This window comes from Colius striatus, chromosome 17 (genome assembly GCF_028858725.1).
Source record: "Colius striatus isolate bColStr4 chromosome 17, bColStr4.1.hap1, whole genome shotgun sequence".
Taxonomy (NCBI): Eukaryota; Metazoa; Chordata; class Aves; order Coliiformes; family Coliidae; genus Colius; species Colius striatus.
Window position 1 is genome coordinate 15,562,422 of NC_084775.1, and position 16,489 is coordinate 15,578,910.

General features: G+C 59.5%; 1 protein-coding gene across 2 annotated transcripts in view; it reads left to right on the forward strand.

Annotated features, from left to right (window-relative positions):
- The first annotated feature begins 2,265 nt into the window (after positions 1-2,265).
- The window catches only part of FAM222A (family with sequence similarity 222 member A), a 28,263-nt gene continuing 14,039 nt past the window's right edge, over positions 2,266-16,489 (forward strand). Inside the window, exon 1 of one of the 2 annotated variants that reach the window (XM_062010224.1) lies at positions 2,266-2,324. The gene's annotated coding sequence lies outside the window, so the exon portion shown is untranslated. The remainder of the gene's footprint in view (positions 2,325-16,489) is intronic. The other variant, XM_062010222.1, reaches the window with a different exon arrangement.

Consider the following 16,489-nt stretch of genomic DNA (forward strand, 5'->3'; position numbering starts at 1 on the left):
TGCATTTGTCAGGATGAGAGATGAAAACGCTCAGTGCTCCGGATTGCCAGCGCCGGTCAAAAATAATGATGTTAAATTAAAGGGACACCACGGTCTTAAAGATCAGCGGTTTCGACCCCGCTCAGCTCAGCTTCGCCAGGGCAACGGCGAGCAAGCGGCGCCGAAAACTTGGAGCGGGCTCGTCCTCGGTGCGGCGGGGAAGGACCCGGCTCGCCCAGCGCCCTCCCGGCTCCCACCGTGCAGTATTTATTTGTGCTAAAGCAGCAGGACTTTTACAAACGTCCCTCCTCCTCCTCCTCAGCCCAGCCGGCGAGGGCTGCCCGCTTCCTTTCTGCAATTCAATCCCCTGGATGTGGAAGCGGAGCCCGGTCTCACTTTGCAGAGCTCATTCATTAGCAGATTAAGGCTCTCCTTGTGTTCCCAACATCGGAGGCTGAAATTTATGTCCCGGCGAAGTGTTCACGGGTTCCCCTGAATGACAAAAGTCTTTCTCCTCTCTAAAGTCTTTTGGAAAGAAAGAAAGGATGTAAATGTGGAGGTCAGAACTGCTTAATAGTATCTTCTTGAAGGCAGTGCCAAAACACCCACCTTTTGAAGTTGGCTGTTTCAAGATGGATCTCTTCCCCGGTGAAAACACCGTCACCCTTTCAAGTCCTCGCAGCGACTTCAGGTGCTTTCACACATTTTCTGAGAAGAATGAGGGCTCCTTTTTCTTCTTTTTCTTCCTTTTTGGTGCTGGATAAAAAGCAATCTTTCTCCCTGACTTACTAATAGCTTTGATTAAATTATCTTTGAAAAATCTAAGTGCTGCTCGCAAATCTGTAACGGCTTTATTCTTATCGCTGGCCTAGATTGCAACACAGAAAGCAGATAAATAAGCTGCCGAGAAGGTACAAAGCTGCGCGAGAACCTCCCAGACAGATGAGCTAAAAATGTTTGAACTGAAACAAATGAATAGTGTGAATAGCCCTGCTCAAAGAGGGAATTTATTCAATATAATGTATTTTCACAGGGAGGATAATATGTATTATAATTACACAGAGGAATCGCTCTCCTGAAAGCCTATCCAGCTATTATTTTAATTTCCCAGCCTTCCACTGGATCAGAGGCAGCGGCTGGGGCGTCTTCACACCCAAAACAGCTCCTGGGGTTCAGCTCCCCTCCCTCACACCCAAGGCCATGGATGCCAGGGGAGCTACTGGGGCTGGGAAGGCTTCGAGAAGCTGCCAAACAACCCCGAAACTCCTTGAAGCCCAGTACTGCAAGGCTGGAGTCGAGGAGGTGGGAAGGTGGGGAGCCCTTGGGCAGCTTCGGGAGTACTCGGTGGCAGGGAGCTGTGTGTAGGGCAGAGCACTATGACTTGTCACTATGGGCAAGAGCGAAGGGGCTGCTTCTCTCAGCCCTCTCTGCCTTCACAGCCCGGGGCAGCGGCGCGCCGCGTTTCATGAAGGACACCGGGAGGAGAGCAGGGACACCGGCAGCGCCTGCTCTGCCAACACAATCCACAGGGGCCAAGAGGCGGCTGTGGCCATCGCCACAGTGGTCACCAGCTCGCCGGGCAGCGCCGGCCGTCCGGCGGCAAACTCCAGCCGGGGTCTCACCCCTCGGCTGCCGCAGCTGTGGCACCTCGCACCACCTCCTCCGGCAGCGGCGAGACTACCACTCCCATGAGCCCCCGCGGCGCCGAGCCCTCCGCACGCGGCGGCGGCGCGGGCGCGGGGCACGCCGGGAAACGCAGTTCCCCGCGCCCGCGGGTTCGAACGTTCCCTCCCCGCAGGACGCGCGGCGCCGTCCCCTTGGTAACGCGCCGGGGGCGGGGCCGAGCCGCGTGCGGCCGCCGGGCCCCGCGCGGGGCGCTCAGTGTCGCCGCAGCCGCGCACCGGGCGGGAGGCAGCGCCGCGGGGCCGCGCCCGCGCAGCTCCGCCGCCGCCATGGAGCGCTGAGCCGCGGCTGCCCCCCCTCCGAGCGCCGCCACGCCACGGCCCGGCGGACACCGAGCGCCGCCGCACAAAGGAAGCGGAGGCCCCGCGGTGTGATGCCCCCGGGGGTCCCCGCGCCCACGGGCTTCGTTTGATTCGCGGTTGCGGGGGTTTTTTTATGCTTTAAATATTTTTTAACGGATATTTTCGCTGTTTGCCCCCCCGCCGCCCCCGGGGGCAGAGCGCCGGCAGCCGCCGCACGCTGGCCGCGCACGGGGCGGGGCGGGCCGCCGGCGGGGCGCGGGGCCGGGCGGGCGCCGCCGCTGCTGCTGCGCGGCCCGGGGGGGGCGGCCCGGCGCACCCCGCACCGCGGCGGCCGGAGGCGGCCCGGATCCAGCTCTGACGGTAACGGGGGGGGGCCGGCGGCGGCGGGCACCGGGGAGGAACCGGGGGGCGTGTGGGGAGGGAGGGAGGGTGAGCGGTGTGGACCGGCGCAGGGGACAGGGCTCGGGGGGAACCGGGGGGCTCGGACTCCCGGGGCGCATCGTGAGGCGGCGCCGCCGCAGCGCGCTCCCCGGCGCTCCCGTGGCCGCGCAGCCGCGCGGAGGGCACGGAGCCGCCGCCGCCGCCGGCTGGGAACCGGCTCGTCCGTCGCTACCGGAGAGGAACGAGAGCAACTTTGGGGTTTATTATTTCCTTATTTTTTTGTAAATCTTTTCCTGGCTTTTTGGGTCGCCTGACTCGTGAGTGGAAATAAAATACCCACGGGTGCCTCCAGGAGGAAAGCTGAGACACTTCCAGCCTGAGCCGTCCGGGAGCTGCTGCCTTTGCCGCCGACCCCGGCTGCCCCTTTTCGCCTGAACAACAACAAAAAAAAAGGGGTTTTTCTCCTTCTCCGCCCCCGGGCGCGGCCGGGAAGCCACAGGGACAGCGGAGCGGGCGTTGGGAGAGCCCGGACACCCGCCATGGACCCCGCGCTGCTGTGGATACCGCCGGTCACAAAGGAGAGGAGAGAAGGAACCACCCGGCGATGTTTTATTTAAAAGCCCGTCTCCCCGCTGCCTCCCCGGTGTCGGGTCGCTCTGAAGGAGGAAAACCGGCTGCGGGCGAAACGCATCTCCCGAAATGAGCTCTGCAGCGGAGAGAGCATCCCTGTGGCTTCTTTTGGACCATCGGTGCTGGGAATACGATTCGCCGGGGACGAGGCGTCGCGGTCCCTGCGAGCTCGTGGGCAGCAGCACGGCTGAGTGTCCGCCGAGGCTGCCACCGGCTCCGTTTGGGGACGAGGGGGTTGTGCTGCCCGTCCAGCTCGCTCTCCGACCGCAAATGAAACGCTCCCGGTGCCAGCGGCAGCGGCTCGGCCCCAGCATCCGAATCTGGCTCTCGGGAGAGCCGTCAGACTGTGGGAATTTAATGGCTGGAGAGGCAGGGCCTGGACGCAGCGAGCCGGCGGCAGCTCGGCACAGCTCGCTGCGGGGCACCGGCTACCGGCTGCAGCCGCGGCACCGGCACGGCTCCGGCCACGCGGCTTCGATTCCCAGGAGGGGCAGCAGCAAAGTTTAACAGCTGTGCTCGGTGTTTGCTGAGGGATGACTTTGCCCGGCATCGAGCAGTGGTGGTTCGCCTGGCTCTGGTTGTCGGGGTGCAGGTGTCTCTGTAGTGTCTGTGCGTGTGTGTGTGCATCCTCCTGCCAGGGATGCTCGTGCTCAGAGGCTGCGGGCAGCGTGCCTGGGTGCTAAGGGCGTGCGTGGCCATGGGGCTCTGTGGATGTAGGGCAGAGCCACGTGGCCCTTCACTCTGTCTCCTGTGTCTGGCTCAGCATGTTTTTTTCTGGGATTTAGCAGTTTTATACTTTCCCCCGTCCCTGCCGCGGGCTTTTACCAGCCGGTGTGCTGGGTACATGTGGCTGCTCACTGCTCCGGGTGCCCGTGTGTACCTGCACTTCTCTGGCAGGACCTCAGCCAACAAAGCCGCCTCATGTGGGCTCCAGTGCTGGGTGAGGTGGGAAGCAGCCCTGGCAGAGGGCTCCCGGTGTCCTGACCTCGCAGGAGAGACTTTTCTTATTAAGGGTCTGTCAAACTTTCAGGAGTGGATTTTCAAGAGCCGTGGTGTAAGTTGTGCTGCCATTGGGTCAGGCTGCCTCGAAGCATGGCAGAGGGAAGCTGTCTTACTGACCTTGTGTGTAGAGCAGCAGAAGGAAAAGCCTTTCCCTGGCTGTGGCAGCCTGGCTTGTTTCCCTGGTTTTTGGAAGGGCTTTCCTGCCAGCTGAGCAGGTCGGTTCTGGCAGGGCACGTCCTCTGTGCCGAGGCTGCGCCATGGGCCCCGCTTCAGGTGACTCTGACATTGAAATCTGTAATATCTCGGTGTCAATATTTATCCCCGGGCTGGAGCAGAGAAGCCCGTGGAGGGAGGAGATGGAGTGGCTGCTGCCATGCCGTGCCCTGGGCACAGCCCCTCCAGGGAGGCCACGTCACTTCACATGTTTTTAAGCCCCTTTGGTTGTCTGTTTTATTGGAGCCTGAACCTTGCAGCCATCCCTGAGCAGGCTGCTGAGGAGCCTCCTTCTCTCCTGGTGCTGTTTTTCAATTGCTGGCTGCAGCCCTGCCCTGGGAAGGGCTCTGGCTCCCCGGGCTGAGGGTCTCCTGGGTCCCACGACCCCGGAGCGGTGGTCCACGCTGAGCATGGTGCTCCGCGCCTGCTGCCGTCCCCAAGCTGCCCCCACGCTCCCCACCATGTGTATGGGATTAGTGCCGGGTGTTTGCATCCCTGCCAGGTGGCAGAGTTAATTTTGCCTGAAGTGGGTTTCCTACGTGGCCTGAACTTGTGGGGTGAAAAGTCTGTGGTGAAAGCAGGCAGCCCTGCTCCCCTCTCCAGCCTGATCCCAGCCCACCTGTGGCACAGGCAGCTACCGCCGCGTAAATATTTGGTGGGAGCCAGCCCACCCTGCCATCGTCCTTCTATTTGGGTGCTGAGGGCAGAGGTGAGGGTCCCACTCCCGAGCATGGTGGGTGCTGGGGCGATGGGGTTGGTCACCGCAGCTCTGTGGCTTCTTTTGGAGACGGTGCAGGAGGTCCTTTCCTGGCAGGGCGAGGTCCTGTGCTGGTGGTGTCTGGTGCTGGGGTGTGGGGGTCGGTGCACGGTGACACCCCGAGGCTGGCTGGCGCTGCCCCAGGGATGCTGCAGCTGACAGGGTGGGCTGCACCTGCCGGGACCCCCTCCAGCCCCCCCATCTGTGCCGCCCATGCCCGTCTGCAGCGGCGCATGCAAAAATAAGACGTTTCTCCTTTCTCTTCTGCCTGCGCATTCCTCAAAAAGCTAATATTCATGAAAGGTAATTCAATCAAACCGCGATGCCTATCAGCTAATGCAGCAAAGCTGGCGCAGGGGTGAGAATGGGAGCCAGGAACACAAAAGCCCTGTTTTATTACCTCCTGCTTGCCTGAGAATTGCTTTTCTCCCTCGAGTGAGCCGGCTAAAGCTGGCTTTATTATGTTAACCTATTTGCGTGTCAAGAGCTATTGTGCCTCTCTTTATCTGTGTTTGTATTTGCTCGATGCAGGGAATAAAAGGACGAGGCGAAAATGGATGGCTGGTCAGTGCTTTGCACTCTGGGGGCACTGATTGGTTGCTAAGTGATTTGCATCCCCAGTAATCGCTTTTATCTCGGAAGGATGTCGTGTATAATTATAAGCCTACTGACATCTTTTGAAATCTGCCTAATGGGTGTTTTTAATTTACATGGGAAGCAGGGGCTATTTGTGTTGCTCTGATTACAGGTTGTGCAGAGTATATGGTTTAAAATACAGATATTGCCGTAGACCTGGGGGACTTGTGAGTGATGAGGCCGCGGTTTTTGGCGAGTCCCCGTTCTCCCAGGGACGGGTGTGAGAGCAGAAGTCACTGTGCGTGAGTTTGGGGTTTAAGCTCTTAGCTCGCCGTGCAGCCTGGGGTGCTGCTGGGCCACGTGCTCAGCCTGTGCACGGGCCGTCCCCTTAGTTAAATAAGACAAGAGGTGGGCTGCTGGCTGGACCCAGCTGCACTGGCTGTGGCTGTTTGCCCCCAGGAGCTTCCCCTCTGCAGCCTGGGGTGAGGCACAGAGGGGCCAGGTCACCCCATGGCAGCGTTGGGGGCTGGTGGTGTGGGGAGCACAGGTTCTGCAGTTGCCCACTCAGCCCCCGTGCAGAGAGGGCTGCCCTGGGCCAGGGGGTGAGTGTTTACCCGGTGCCTGGTGCTCAGGGCTCTCGGAGCCGCGTGATCCTGCGTCTTTATTAGAGCTGCAGCTGGAGGGTTCTCACGGCCGTGGCAGAGCTGCCGTGGGCGCTTACGGGAAATAAAGCTGCCCATCACCTGCAGTCCCGAGGCACATCACAGCCTCCTGAGAGCCTGAGGTGTGCTCCTGGTGCTGGGGCCATCTCTCGGGTGGGACGTGGGTGCTCTGAGACCATCCTGCGTGTGTTTAGGCACAAAGGAGCCCCAGAGTGCAGAGCAGCCTGGCAGGAGCACGGTGCTATGCCACTGGTGCACTCGGCTTTGCTGCTTTCCACCTCTGTGCTGGTAAATCATTGTGGATGGTTTCCCCCTTGGCCGAGTCTTAGAGACTGCTGGGGAAGGGCAGAGGTCTGAGGTGAAGGTTGCAGTGGGTTGAGAGGTGTTATGGAGCAGGTCTGGGACACCTCAAACACCGAGGTCCTGACACAAGGTCAGTGCTTGTGCTGGGTGCAGAGGGACTACGGCGAGTGCTGGGCTGTCTGAGGGTGCAGGGCAGGTCCTGGGGACATAATACCCACATGGGCAGCTCAGGCTGGCTGCCTTCCTCTTCCTCCTCCTCCAGGAAAGGCCAGACCTGGGCTGCACTCGTGCCCCAGCTCCCTCCATCCATGCACAAGGTGACCCCATCGATTCCCAGGGCCGAGGCGGTTTCATGGCACATGACACCGTGGGCAGGCTGTGCCACACCAGCTGGGGTGCCAGGCCAGTGGGAAATGTGTGGTATGGGAAGAGTCGATATGATGGGGGCAAAGGCTGGACCCCACACCCCGGGGTGCTGCAGCCTCTGCGTGGGCAGCCCCTGCCCGGTCCCGGCTGGCGAGCGCTGCGCCGCTATTTATGGCTGGCTGTAAACAAACTCCCAATGAAAGAAAGTTAATGACCTGAGACTGACGGGAGCCTGCTGGGAATTTTTATAGCCTCTGGGACTCCTTTTGCTAAAGAGATAATTCATCAGTGTTTTAACCCAAACCGGTGAGCAGTACAGAGCGGGGGTGGGGGACAGCCCCAGAGTGGAGAGGCATTCCAGAGGGGCAAGAGGGGAGGGTTTGGTTGGGGGGCTTAGCTCTTGGCTCTGTCCCCATCCCCCTGTGTGGGACTGAGGTGCACAGCCCCCCTTCTCGTGAAGGGAGGCACAGCCCGAGCTCAGGGACTCTCCAAAGCTTTTACCATCTGCCTCTTGTAGGTCATGTCTGTGGTGCTCCAGGCTGGGGGCTGGCTTAGCTCACTGGTAACCACACACTAATAAAGCCTTAATACCCTGCAGGGGGAGATTTTGCTGTCAGAGATAAATATTCATATTGCTTTTGAATTCAGCCTTTGGTTGCATGACAAGGGCACCGTGGGGGAGCCTGGAACAGTGCAGCAAGGGGTGCTCCCCAGGCCCCCTGCCCTGCCCAGCCCTCCCGTGTCATATGTGTCCTGGCTAATTGCAAGGTGTGAATATTGTCTCTTGGTGCTCTTGGGAGACAGGATGGTGCCCGTGGCTGGGGATGCCCGTGGCTGGGGGTGCTGAGCACCCGCTCGCTGTGCCGCCGCCTCGCACGCGCAGCCTCCGTCTGCACGCGACGCTTGATTTACCGACGAGAGCTGGCAGTTCAACCTGACAAATTGAAGGCGGTTTTAAGTGGTTCAGGTTAATTAATAGTCAGGGAAGTATCAATTTTTTAAGGGGATGCTCTTGGCTCTCAGGGAGAACTGGAGCTTGACTTTCCCTTTGGAAAGCAACAGCGTCTGCACGGATCCCCCCTGGGCAGGGGGATAGAGCAGGGCTCGGTGCTGAGCTCGGTGCTGAGCTCCACAGCGTCGCTCTTGGGTTTCTGACCCACAGCCTTACATTGCTGCTGACGTTTCCCAGCCTGTGTGGCCGATGCTGAGGGAAGTACTAGGATGGGGCCAGCCTGCATGGGTGTGGTGTCAAAGCCCCCCTGCTCACCTCGATGCCCTTTAGGGGTCTGGTTATCCTGCTGGTGCTGGGGTCTGTGCCATGGCAGCAGCACTGCAGCGTACGGCTGCACCACTCCACAAAGTGCTTTGCCAATAACAGCCACCGTGGCACAGGTCCTTGCTGTCATGAGCAGGTGAGCACCAGCATTAACAGGACCAGGGGGCTCCATCCTGTGCTGGGACTGGGAGCTGACATGATGAGCTGGAGCAGCATTTGCTGCTCCCCTCTGTTCATGTGCGTGTGACCTGGATGCTCACTCACATCTGCCTACATCTGCCCAGCCCAGGCCGTGGGAACGCTGCCCAGGGTGTAGGTTTTAAAATCATCATCATGAAAGAAGCTTAAACTTCTCCATGTGAAGGACAGCAGGAAAGCAGCAGTGCCCAGTGTCTGGGGGTGTGCACCACAGACAGCTGTGTGTGACAGACTCGGTGGTGGGGGGACCTGAGCAGTGTCTGCGGTGGTCTCAGTGCCACAGGGTGTGACAAGGGTGGGCACCTTGAGGCTCTGGCTCAGGGCTGGGTCCTGGAGCAGCACAAAGCCTTCACCGGGCCACATGCTCCATCTGTCTCGGCATAGACCGGTGTGTGAGTGGAAGTGGTGGTTTTTCAGCAGCCCTAATGCTTGGGAATATGAGAGATTAAGGTTAGTGACCATTTTTTAACTCAATAAAGGGGAAGACAAGCTGGAGTCTGCAGTCCAGAGATATAATTAGTTCGCAGCAGTGGTGCTTTCTTGATTTAGCTTCGGAGAGCAGAACAAGACAAGGATGTTATACCCAATTAGCAGTAACATACAGCCTGAGCCTCGCTAGGTGAGATAACAAACCGCTTTTAGAGCTCTTCTTTACGGACTTCTTTTTGGGAAGAAGGACCAAGACTTTTCTTCCTTTCCATCTGGGAGCAATTATGGGTGACCTCAGAAAGCCCAGAGCTCAGTGATAACGTTGGCCAACACAGATGATTAAAAAAGGAGAGAGAGAGCAGCTGAAGGAGGCTGGAGCTGAGCTGAGGCTGTGTCTGACAGTCCCTTGGGTGCTGGCTGTGTCCCTGCAAGGGCCACCCATGCAGCGTGGATGTGTCCTGGCCGCTGCTGTCAGGGTCTGTGGCATTCTGGCTGTGCCCTGAGCTGTGGCCCCCAGCGGGCACGCTGGTCCCTGCTGAGGTGGCCCAGAGCCGTGTGCTCTGCACTGCACAGGTCAGGTGCCTGCTGCCTGCCAGTGCCACGTTCCTGCTTTGTATTGCAGATCAATGGCCATTGATTTTTCCTCCTGTGTAAATCTGGACGGGTTGGGTCGGGTTTTTTGTGCTTGTCTGGCTCCAGCTCTCTCGTGGCTGCTCTCAGAGCATCCCACGCTGGTCCTCGCAGCCCATCCACCCTCTGCAAGCCTCTTTGCAGTGGTGGAACTCAAGGACATCCCAAAACTCAGCCTTGTAAAAAGTCTAGGAAACTCAGGTATGATTCATTCATCAGGCTGTGCTGTTTCTGTGAGCTATTGGCAAGCTGCTCTCCCCTCTCCTTGCTCCCCAGGGTAGCACCCCCAGCCCCTCCTGTGGCACCTGGTGAGGACATGGCCCTGGGAGCTGATGGGGACCTGACTGCATTTGGGGCACCCGTGGGAGCAAAGTGGCCCAGTGCTTCCCCTGGGGAGTCCCCAGACACACCCCTGCAGCAGAGGAGTCTCGGGCTGGGGGGCATTCTCCCTCCTAGTGTGTCTCCCCCCCTCCCAGCACCCACCTCTCTCCCATCATAGAGTTGTTTTGGTTGTTAAAGCCCTTGAAGCTGCTGCAGTCCCAGCCCTCCCCTCACCCTGCCAAGCCCACCACTAACCCTCATCTCCACGGCTTTGGGATCCCTGCAGGGCTGGGGACTCCCCCAGCTCTCTGGGCAGTGTGGGACAGGGGCTGACAGCCCTTCCAGGGAAAAAGTTCTTCCTGTAGGGCAGAGAAAAAGTGGGTTTTTTTCCATAGCACAGAGCCAGGAGCTGCTCACCCCCCTGGGAGGGCAGGGGGCTGCTGTCCCCTCTCTGTCCTTCCCATCCCCTTGCCAGACAGTTTGACAGGTTGATGGGCTGTGTCCCCCTCCCCGGGTGGCCTCTGGCTGCATGGGACGGCTGGAGCCCATCCCACTGCACCCCAGCCCGTCCCGGGGAGCATCTCCCCTCGCAGGCACAGGGCTGGTGGGGACAGCGCTGAGGACAGCCCGGCTCTCACCCCCCACCCACGGGGCGAAGCCGCAGAGCCGCTCTCCGGGCTATTAACGATCATCAGCTCTCGTCGTAATCATTAAGACTATTAGAAGGAAATGTTGGCTCGCAGCTGATGTCAGACTCCGGGTTCTGCTTTGCAAACGCGAGCAATTAATGCCAATCAGGCGGGGGAGGCAGCCAGCTCCGCTCGGGCTGCTGCAGCGCCTGGCAGCTCCTGCCAGCCCGCCCTGGACATGTTCGTGCCATCGCTGCAAACATCTGAGGGAAACTCCGCGCTCCGGCAGCCGCGGCTATTGTTCTCTGTTCCTTTTAATTACTCGGCATTCAGCAGCTCATCCGGCCTCGGCTGGGTGCGGGGGGTGCAGGGGGAGGGAGGGCTTTGTAAAACAAGTATATCAATCGGAGAGATGCCTCACTCGGTGCCTGTGCTGGGTTATCTGCAGCTAAAGAGGAAAAGCCTGTGTCCTTCCCTTTGGCTCTTTCTGCTTCCCTTCTCTCCCTGTGTTGCTTTCTCCCTGGGGGGGACACAGGTTGGTCCCCCTTGGCCAGGGAACCCCGAAAGCAGGGTGAGCTTGGGGGTGGCAGGGAAAGAGCTGGCATGACTGGACTGGATGGTGGTATAATCCTCGTTACAAAAGTACACATCAATTATAAGAATTCCTACAGTAATCTTAGAAATCTCTCTTTTCTGCTGAACCAGCTCGTTAAGGAGCACCATTCATTTCCATCTCTCCGGGTGAGAAGGGTTTAAATCTCCAGAGCTTTGTATTACAAAATAGACTCAGGGTGATGGACTCTTGTTAAATATTAAAAGAAGTTGATTTTTTTTCTTCTTCTTCTTCTCTCTCCTTTTTCTTCCTCTCTGCCCCAGAGCAGTGGCACAGATGAGGTGAGAGTGGGGGGCTGGGGGGGTCCCTGCATGAATAGTTGCCCCATCTGTCAGTGGGGCGATGCAGGGCTGCGCTCAATGGGTGTCTTTGAGGACACCCCACCTCCCCTTGCCTGGGGACCTCAGCCAGTGCCACAGGAGCAGGGGGAGAGAGAGGGAAGGAGGTTTCCCTAGGCCACCCTGGCAAACCCAGCCACCAGCACAGGCAGAGCTTTTGTGTGCTGGCAACGGGGCAGCGTCGGGCTGCGGGGCGAGGGACGGTCACAGAGCCCCTTTGTGTGCAGCTGCACCCCGAGGCGAGCGGTGGGAAGCGGTGACGGGGCAGGATGCAGGGACGAGGAGCTGTGATGGGGATGGGGAGGCTGGTCCCCAGGGCTGGGGATGCAGAGCAGTGGCTGGCCCGGGGCAGGGGCAGAGGGGCCATGTGTGTGCTGCTGCCGCTGCCGCGGAGCCTCTGTGCAAACACGTTAATTTGTTTTCTTTCTTGCCTCGCCTTTCAGGGTAATTGGTTGCATTTGAAGCCTTTGTGAAAGCCTTTGATTATAGTAATTTCAGCAGCGTGATCTACCCTGGATTCCTTCATCAGATTCTTTCACAGCTCAGGCGCTCGGGGCTGTAATTACGGAGCGGCGCGCGCCCGGGCACGGAGCAGCCGGACGGGCCAGTGCCCAGCCCGGGCTGCCACAGCAACTGCTCCCTGGACACTGCCCTCAGCAGGGAGCAGGAGGAGTGTGCTGGGGAGCTTTAGTCCCTGGAGTGTGGAGTGTGGTCTCAGCTGGGTGTTGCGTGTGCCCAGGGGCTGGGCACGTGTGCCAGGCTGGGGTTCCGGGTCATTTGGGTCTGTGGTGCTTTTAATCGCTGCTCTGGAGACCTCTCTGGAGCTGCTTTGTTTTTCTGTTGGTTCAGTCCCACATCTCTGCTGGGATTGGGACCAGAAGCCTGTGAGCATTGTGAGCATGGGGTTCTGGCTGCCAGGGGCAGTGAGCGGCTCAGTGGTCTCGTCCCACCAGCCTCTCTCCCCCCACCCGTGTGCAGGTTGGAGACATGGCATGATGGTGTTGAGTGAGTTGAGGTTTTGCTTCAAGGGACTGGTGAGAGGAACCCCCCGGGGCATCATGTCTGCTGCTCCCTGTCACTGGGTACCAAATTAGAGGAGATACTGTCTAGGCAGATCCTGCCCACATGGTGCCCTGCCAGGACCCCTGCAGCCGGGTTCAGGCCCTGCCAAAAGCACCCAGGGCACCCGAGCAGGGCCCTGACCTTTGCTAACAGGGCCTCTTTCCCCCTCACTCCCGGCATTCCATTCCCAGTCCCACGTAATGACCCTGTGGGCAGCAGCGTGCCAGTGGCTGCCACTTCCAATTACCCGCTGCAGCTCAGCCTCCCCTTGCCCCGCAGCAGCACCGGGCTTGCTTCCTCGCTGGCAGGATGGCAGCGGGTCGGGGGGACGTTGCATCGGGGTCCCCCATCCTCCTGCCTCACAGACCCTCCAGGACCCCCTGGTGCTGCTGCCCAGGGTCCTGCCCTGCCCTGGGGCTTGGCTTTCCAGAATCATTATTAACCTGTTCGAGAGCTGTTCCCGCTCCCAGCTAAAATAGATGTTTAATCTCTGCCCAAAATAGCTCATTTGATGAGAGGCCTCCTTAAAGCTGACACATAAATTTAAGCAGGCTGCCCGAGCCTTGCACGGGGATGTCTGCAAACGCTCAGCAGCACTCCAGTTGTGGTGGGCTTTAATTCCATCATTACAGACACATCTGATACCTTATTTCCTCCATCGGGTCATTGGTACCATTCAGGAGGCAATTTGTGTGCTCTGCTCTGGGCTGTGGCAGCCGTGCCCCTGCCTCAGCCTCCCTGGCCCTGTTCCCAAGCAAAAACGATGCTTTCGGGTATTTTTTGATGTTGATTGTTTTATAAACAGTCCAAAGGGCTTCTCCTTGAAGCCACTGTGGAAGCAGAAACCTCAGCACTGGCTGGGGTGGGAGAGACCTCTCCTCGTTCGTGCCTTAGGATGCTCTGTGCAGGTCCCTTGCTCCCTGCCACCGGTGCCACTCCAGCCCTGGCAGTGTGCCATGCCTGGTGAGCTCTCTGCCATCCCAGTCTCATGGCAGCCTTGAAAAGCCACTGTCCTGGCAGCAATTTGTTTCCTCCAGAATTTAAGGCAGGCTCTAGGGGAAGCAGGAGATGGGGATGCTCAGTGTGCCAGAGCAGCAGCCACTCCTCGGGCTGGGGCTGAGTTGGGGACATGGGCAGTGCCTGTCCCTGCCTGTCCCCATGTGCCTCGTGGTGTCCCCAGCACTGGAAGGGCCTGTCTGTGCCACGGCTGTGCAGGAGGTGGTCAGGAGAAACTTGTGTACCCATGTCCCTGGTGGGGTGAGAAGCTGTGTCTCCATGGGGATGTGTGCCCTCTCCTCTGGGGGTTCTCCCCACAGGCTCTTTCTCACAGGGTGGGGGATGATGGAGAAGTTGGGTGACACAGGACCTCCTGGACACACAGCTGAGCAGGGCCCAGCCACAGGATAGGACCCTCAAGCTGAGGATGCAACTCTGCTCAGTGCCAGCAGATCCTGGGCTCACCCTGGGCTCACCCTGGGCACCTTCTCCACAGCTCCACTGGGCACGGGCCAGGAGAAGGTGCTCACCCCTCACAGGTCACTCCTGCAGCCCCCACAGCCCCCTGCCATCCCAGCCAGATCCCAAGCAGCAAAATAATCACTCCCAGCATCATTATCTGCTGCAAACCCCAGCTTCCAGTTTTAATCAGAGGAGCTGGTGTTGCTTTAAGATCTGCGGGTTTTAAAGATCACAAGAGGGGTTAGAGAAAATTACCCTTGACTCTTACATGCTAATGTAATCTCTAACCAGATCTGCAGCACTGCAGCTAAAATTGCTTTTTAGATTAACATTTAATTATTAACAGGGCCCCCTGAAAGGCCTGGGGGCTGCCGGGGAGGGGAGGGGAGCGCATCAGGCGGGACTGGAGCACGGCGGGTGCAGGGAACGTGCTGGTGAGCCTGGCAGCACTGGGATGGGCTTTCTGGCAGCCCTTGGCATGGCATCCTCAAACTTTTGGCTTTGTGTGGTGCTGCCTGTGGTTTATAGAGGTGACCTTTCCCGAGTGTGCCCGGTGCAGGGCTGAGTCGTGGCATCGCTCGCTGAGCGCTGTGGCCTCGCCACCATCTAGGACAGGGGATTAAATCTGCTGGTTGGTGATGGACAGGAGCTGGCAGGGCAGCTGCCTGCACCACAGCCATGCCAGCCAAAACCCCACTTGCCCTGGGCACCCTCTGTGTGCAGAGGGACAGCCTCTGGCAGCAGCTGCTCAGCCTCTCAGGAGGGATGCGTTCCGATGGGAAACCAGCGTGTGTGGGGAGTGGGGACGGTGCTGGGCATTCTATGGGGGTGGCACCGCCGTCCTTGGGGCTGTGGGTTTCCCCTCCGTGCCAGGGCAAGGGGACAGGGGAGTGCCTGGGCACAGCAGGTAGCCCCAGCACTGCCAGGGAGGGCTTTTGCTTGGTTTCCCGGTGCCGCCGACTCGCGGGGGTTGCTGCCAGCCTTGGCCTGGCTCCCACGCTGCCTGTCCCGGCTGTCTGTCCGTCTGTCCGGTGCTGTCAGAAGCCTCTCATGCCTCTCCTAGACAGGGTGACCCAGTCACCTCCTGTCCTCGTGCCAAACCCAGCCCTGGCTTTTAATAGCCGGAGGGAGACATGGCAGGGTGACCCAAATGGCTTTGCAGCATCCCCATCGCTGCCCCTTTACTCCTCTCCCAGCCCCCCAAACTCCCTTTTGATGGGTTGGCACCCCAGGAATGCCCAGGGAACGATGCACCCACCTTGCACCAGAGCCCAGACTGTGACCAAGACCTTGGTCCTTGCTTTTGCTCGGCTGCTTGCGCAGGGCTGCCCCTGCTCTTTCCCCTTCACCCTCACACTGCCTGGCCAGGGGCACCGACCCAGCTCAGGCTGAGGCTTCAGCAGTTCCTCCCCTCCTCCCCTCGCATTTCCTTTTATCTAAATCCTCGCCTGCGAAAGCCTCTATCGACAGCTGCACCGGCCTTATCTCGCCAGAGGGACCTTCGCGGGGCTCTCGCAGGAGATAAGCCCGACTTATCAGCCCCTGATGTCAGAGGAGGTGCCAAACCCTCCCGTCACGGGGGGCTTTAGCCATAGAGGGTGGTGGTGGGGGGGTTTATTAAAGTCACAAAGACCTTGGGCTTATAAATAGTGCGATGGAGAGATAGGGCTCTGAAATTGGCTGGTGGGAAGGAGCAGTTGGAAAGGGGCTGGGGAGGGATGGAAGGGGACGATGCCAGGGCAGCAGTGCCATGAGATGTGAGGCTGAGGCTGCTAGTGCACCCAGCTCGTGGTGTTCCTGAGGGACCCCAGTCCCAGCACCGTGTGGCATCCCCGTGAGCTGTGCCCGTGTGCCGTAGTGCCATCGGCACAGGCTGGGCAGAGGCTGTGCACACTCGAGGCACTTCAGCAAAACTGCTGAGTGTTGCCTTTCCTGCCAGGAAAGAGCCAGAGTAGCTTGAACTAAATCGGCTTCTGCTGATTGGAATTAGTTCAAATGCAGATGGAGCTAACTAAGCCTGCGCTAAGCATCGGGCAGCCCGGTGCCCAATTCCCATCAGCTGATTCAGGGGCTTTTCTGAGCGGCATTAAGGAAATGCCACCGTGGCACTGATGCCCATTGTGCCGACCGCCCACCCTCTCGCCCACGGGCACGCTCGGGGTGCCTGGCAGGGTGCTGGGGTGCAGGGATGGTGTGTGGGCACCGGCACCCTCCTGGTTAGGGAATGTGCCCGTGGCGTGGCGGTGGGTGCAGCACAGTGTAGCTGTCGGGAACGTCGTCTTTGCTGTGTGATGGTGGGAGACAGGGGCAAAACTGGGGTGTGAATTCATCAGTGGCTTTAGTTTGGCACGTGGCTCCTGCATCTCGTGGTGCTGCTGCTGTGTGTGTCTGAGGTGGGGATGGCTCCAGGAGGGTGCTGAGCTGTGTGTAGGTGCATGGCAGGGCCCGGAGAGCAGCAGTGGGTGCCTGTGCCATCACGGTGATGTCCCCTGGTGACCTGCATTGCTGGGGCTGAGGGTGCCCACAGCTCCTGTGACTGGCTGCCGGCATCCCCCCATCCTTGGGGGCCAGCCCCAACCCAGGGCTGCATCCTCACCCTCCCTCCTGGCCACGCTCAGGTTTGTCCTGCCTGGCCCTGTGGGGATGGGTTGACCTCTCTGCTCCCCCCGTGCCACCCCCTC